Source organism: Prionailurus viverrinus, chromosome D3 (assembly GCF_022837055.1).
Source record: "Prionailurus viverrinus isolate Anna chromosome D3, UM_Priviv_1.0, whole genome shotgun sequence".
Classification (NCBI taxonomy): Eukaryota; Metazoa; Chordata; class Mammalia; order Carnivora; family Felidae; genus Prionailurus; species Prionailurus viverrinus.
The window spans coordinates 85,739,888-85,745,887 of record NC_062572.1 but is presented as its reverse complement, the minus strand read 5'-3'; the positions used below and the strand labels follow the sequence as shown (position 1 = coordinate 85,745,887).

Sequence of the window (6,000 nt, the reverse complement as noted above, 5' to 3'; positions counted from 1 at the left end):
AAATGTTAATTAATATTCAGTTTAAAAATCTTTACACCTCTGAAACACTAGAATCTAGGAGGGATACTCCTTCAGAAAGTTACCCTTGAGGTTTTCTTCATTGGTTTAGAAGTTGTGGAACTTTGGTAACTGTGTTGCTGGTAAGCGATTTAAGAATTCATGATCCTGGCCTAGGACTGGGAATGTTATGTCATTGTCTTCTTTCTCAGTGAAGCTGCTCTCTATAGTGTCTAAAGAAGTCTGGACACATGATGTTCCTCATGAAGTTGTAAACTTCAAGTCTATCAATCCCACTGAGTTCTGTCAGAAGACAAGTTTTCCTTCTCAGACAGTTTCTCTGTCACATGGTGGAGACAAGAGATGGTGTCGAGGAAAATGACAACAGTTTTGGTGACTTGGATGATGAGAAGATTGTCCAGTGGCTCCAATACTCCGGAGTGAGCACGCTAGGTCAACTGGTCCGCAGTGCCCCACAGTGAAGGCAGCCTCTTTTGGGACTTTAAATTCTCCATTTTTTAGCAGAGCCACCAAGGGAAGGAGACTGTTGCAGGCTGGATGTGCCAGCAGGGCCCCGCAGCGATGGAGCTGAGGTCCCAGGCTTGCCTGCTCTGGATGGAGGCCTTGGGGCACACCATCGCAAGCTGGAGCAGCACATTCAGCATGCCTGAGCCATGGCCACCTGGGTTTGCGGACCCATTCTAGTGACAGTGTTCCCACAGTGTAGAGAGAGGGGGTCAAGACATCGAGCTCTGAGCTGTTCATTAGCTGACCAACCCGGGCAGGATCCTGTACCAAATACTTGGCCAAAGGACTCATTGTAGCCATTGGTGAGGAAGGACAGGGACCAGCAGGTGTCCAAGAGAATGTTGCTGTCATGGTTGTGAAGGAGACGGAAGAGGACGGGCCACATTTGCTTTAGTGCATTTTCAAAAGGGTTTATGTTCTTACTTTGACACAGGGTGGACAAAACCCGTGTAATTTTCCACAGAAACATGACTGATGTGGTTGGTGAAACCAGGGTCAGCAAATGAGGGATGGCATTGCTTGAGATGATGTCTCTGAACTCTGGGTGGTTTCCTGCTGTGTAACCAAGATCCCACCCTGTGTGTTCACACACAGTCCTGTGGAAGGAAGACAGGAGCTCAATCAAAGATGAGACAGATAGCGTCCTTCCACAATGGCTCAGGTCTTCTCTGAAGTCCTTAAAGCAATGTTGGTCAGAGTCCAGATTACCTCTGCCTGCGAGCAGGGTTAAAGGGATGACTTCAGGAACTCGACCAGCCCAGGAAAGAGCTCTCCTTCAACAGTCTGTTTTAGAGGAGGTTCCTTTTCCTGGGACAGCATTTTCTTAGCTTCCTGAGTGGACTGGAAATGTAAGTCTGGATCTGAGGCATACACACCATTGATTACTTCAAGCGGGATGAGGCTGACTGGCTTGGATGGCTCTTCAGAAGCTGGGTCAGGGGAGAGATTGTTGATGTTCCATCTCTTTAGAGCCTGTTCACCTTTCTCAGCCATCTTCAGCCTAACAGCCATTGGCTATTGCCATCTGATAGATGCATCTTTGCTCCAGTATTTTAATTTTCTTGGCCTCTCTTCTGGAGCTTCTTTTTTAAATTTTTTTATAGCTTATTTATTTTGAGAGCGAGAGAGAGAGAGGGCATGAGCAGGGGAGGAACAGAGAGAGAGAGAGAGGGGGGGGGGGATCCCAAGCAGGTTCTGCATTGTCAGCATGGAGCCCGATGACTTGAACTCACAAACTGCGAGATCATGACCGAGCCGAAACCAAAATTCGATGCTTAACCAACTGAACCACCCATATGCCTCTCTCCGGGAGCATTTAAACTCAGTGTATTGATAAGAAGAAGTAACCACCTGGCAGGAAGCCACTGGGATTGATGAAATAGAAAGAAAGCAATATTCAAAGCCCCAAACCCAAGTTCCAATTTGTGACTGAATAGAAAGTAGAATTTAATATCATCCACAGTGTTATTTAACTATCCTAGTTGTCAGTTCTTTCACTGATAGATTAGTGGTATTACCTGACTCTCCCAAAGTTTAAGGCTATTTTGCAAGAAGGAAATTATTGATGCATTAAAAAACTTTAAAAATTTATAATTCCTATTAATATTCCTCAGGGAATGCAAGGTATTTTCATTGTTATGGCAGCAAAAATTCTTTGAACTAAGTATACTAAGGGTGAATCACCTAGTTCACTTTGAACTAAGAATACTAGTTAAAAAAAGTATACTTTTATAGTGATATTTTGGAGTGTCTCAGAAGTCTGTCAAGGGCTGTACTTGGGGACTCAGTATTTACACTTGCACTTATGTATACACATTGTCTCGTCTCCCATAAAATATTGATTAAGCATTTATATTCATTGAGTAAAGCAATACATAATTCTAACACATAGTATTGATTTTCAAAAAGATCATAATTTACACATGAGATTGTATGGTCAGTCATTATGCAGCCAATGACATTTTTCTAAATTTAGTGCAACAAATATATTAATGATTGCTCAGCTACTCCAGTTAGTAATCTCTCCTCCCTGTTTTCTCCGAGAACATCCGTGTCTCATAATTCTAGAAGAGCTATGATTTTATGCTCTACTTGGTATTTGAGCATTTGATCAATACTAAGGATATTTCAGAGCATATGGGAAAAGCCAAACGGTAAAAAACATGCACAGAAAAGTCTTCTCAGCAGAAAAGTGGACAGTGAAGATAAAAAGCCAGAGGAGAATGAACAATGGCAGAAAGTTATTTAGTTTCATGTTGGGTTAAAAGCTTGTTCAAAAGAGAATGGACTATAAGTAGATAATCAACAAAGTGGAATCTCCATAGACACAGAAAAGTGAGGGATGGATTCCTGTGCATCAGGAAAGGAAAGGAAACCGGTAGGTAAAAATTCCCATGTAAAGAATTGTTGACAGGAAAGAGAAGTCACCGTTGAGGTGATTTGCAGTGAGGTGGAGAATATCTGAAAAGAGCACACGTGTTTTAAATCCACCCAAAGGGAGAATGGGAGAGAGGCTGGCTAGAAAACATGGCAGGACTGGCAAAGCCCTAAAGGTTAACCTGAAATTGCTGCTTCTGTATGCATAGAGGGACTATGCTGTCTGGTTTGTGGTTTTCCTTCAATAAAACTCAGTGTCTACGAAGCTATTGCCTAGTGGTATTCACGCAAGGGCCGTGCACGTGGACGTTAGGTCAAGAGATTTGGTGTAGGCCATTCATTTAACCTTGGGAAGAAAGAATGGGAATTTCTGAGAGCCCCTGCTGGGAGGGCTCGAGGTGGCTGTGAAAGGTCTCTACCAGGACTGTCCTTTATGGAAAAGCAGGCTACCCTTGAAGACAACGGTACCAGAGGCAGAGGAATCTGGAGAAGAGTGCAGAAGAAAAATTACTAAGCCTAAGCACTGCAGAGTTCAGGAATGTGCTATCACGTGAATGAACTATTTTTTTTCTCTATTGTGCGTAAGGGGCATTCTTAATCACGTGTATGTGTTCAAAGAAAAGATTAAACAGTTACCTTGAAAAAAATGACACAAGCCCTAATCGTATTATTTATTAACTTTGCAAATATAGCTACTAAAGAGTTAAGTAAAAAGAAAAAAAGAAAACCTCACCAAGGTTACAAAGCAAGCAGTTATAATAGTAAACAGGAAATTAGTCTATTATCACTCTTTATTAACTGTAGGCTTTTGTGCTGAACAGAAATTAAAAGTTTTTAAAATTATTTTTAGAGCAATTTTATCACTGGAAGTCTTTTGTTTTGTTGACATTTAACTTATCCTTTCAAACCGTAAAAATATTTACAAACCCAAAGTTAAAGACATATTATGTAGTCAGAATTGTCCTTTTCCAATGTCACTCAGTTTTCACAATGAGCTGTGGAAGGAGATCTTGCTTTGTCTCAAAGGGATTTTTCTGACATTAAAAAAAAAACTGGCATTTTTTATCAGTTTCTGTGTCGTTTTTCCGTAACAGCTGTTTCAAGAAATATCAACTGAGTTCACATGAAGTATTTTGCCTTCTAGATTCCAAAACCACTAGGAGGCTCTTTCTCTATCAGGGTCCTTGACTGTGAAAATATGAACTGGGGCCAGTCCTCTAAGAAAATGAATGGTGCCCTAAGAATCAGAGCCAATATCCTCATCCTGGTTCTATTATTGAGAAACAAACAAACAAACAAACAAACAACTACATCGAAGCCAGATAAAAGCATAACATTCCAAAGGCTAACAGTATTTTACCATACACACATAGCATACACAGCCTTACATAGCAATAGAAACACTATCCCCAGGTTCCTGGATTCTGATGGGGCCTGCCTTTGGCCATATGTTACCCCCTCCATTTGTTTTGAAATCCTGATCCTTGATGATGTTCTTTTGCCAAGAAGCCTGCTTTTGAATCAACTCAAGCCGACTGGAAGAAGTTTTCCGAAGTCCATAAAGTACAAAGGAAGCATGTATTTACACAAGGAATGGGATTCAAAGATTCTAGTACGTCAATTGGAGCGAACTGCCCACCTCACTGAGGCACCCTGTCAATAATCAATACAGTATAACATACCCAATTATAATCTAGATTCCTGTAATCTGAGCACGGCCTTCACAGATACAAAATATTTTTTATCTGGTCAGAAACCCAGAAGCAAAACAAGTTAGGAAACTTGGTTCCAAAAATTCCAGAGCAAACATGCTTTCCAATTACAGAACTACAGTTTCTCTCTTTCTTTTTTCTTTAAAAACATAGTTGACATATTATATTAGTTTCAGGTGTACAACATAGGGTTTCGACAATTTTATACATTACAAAATGCTCACCACGGTAAGTGTAGTTACCATCTGTTACCAGACAAAGCCATTACATTATTGTTGACTCTATGCTATACTTTTCATCCTCCCGACTTATTTATCCTATAAAAATATGACTTCCTAAGCTCTTCTTGATTACTCTTAAAGTGCGAATAAATCTAACAAGTGTTTAAAACGCTTCAGAAAATATAGCCACTCTTTTAATACCAGCAAAACGCAAATAAAATATCTATTTTTATACAAAGGAAATAGTGACCCCAAGGTTCTCATATTGGTTGGATTTTTGTGATGTTGTCAGTTAAATGTATTAAGATGTCAGGGTAATTATAGGGCATCTAGGAGTGAGGCAATTCACTGCAATTTTATTTAGTCTTCACATTTTAAAACCCTTGAATTAAAATGCAAAATGTCTGTTTTATATATGTCATCAATCAGGGAAATAAATACGTAATGGACTAATTGACCTCTAATAATCTACCTTTTCTGATTACCTGATCCTCAAGATTCGGAGTGTTTGTTCTTCCAGAAGTGCATCTCCTGCTGGGACAGTAATTTACCACATTATACTCTAATTTATACAATGTCAAAAAGATTAGCTGCTACCAAATCTGTAACAATAACGCAGCAGAATTTTCGAAGCATCTCGTGGCAATGACTATTTTGGCAGAAATTTCCTACCAGTTGTGGAAGGAGAAGGCATTTGACTTTCATGGCGTTATTCGTGGTTTTCAAGGAAGATTTGCATTATTGATAAAGACACACAGAAACACATGTACACACACACTGAGCAAAATCAGTTGGAGAATGGTTGCTTCATTAGAAAACACTAAAGCCGTTTAATTTTGATTATGTTGTTATTACCACTACAATTTGAGACGATCTGAGTGAACCAAACCTTCAGGCAGCATTAAGAGCCCACCTTACACATATTAGTAACACCCACTTAAAAATGGGAAGGACACCTAACTGAAGGCTTGTGCAACATTATCTGCAGAGCTAAGAAGGGGTATGTTTAAAGTGTTTAATTCCCTCAAAGTGACCTTTTTGGAATTATCTTTCTGGAGAAGTGAGCAGTGGGTTGCCTTTTAAGTGTAAGTTGTGTAAATTGCACCAACCTTGACCGCAGCTGCTTTTCAAGAATTGGAGAAATCTACTCTGCTTACATGCCCCTT

The 6,000-nt window shown here is 40.0% G+C and overlaps 1 pseudogene; it reads right to left on the bottom strand.

The window, feature by feature from the left end:
- Nucleotides 1-205: 205 nt before the first annotated feature.
- LOC125148691 (importin subunit alpha-8-like) overlaps nucleotides 206-6,000 on the bottom strand; it is a 59,511-nt pseudogene continuing 53,716 nt past the window's right edge.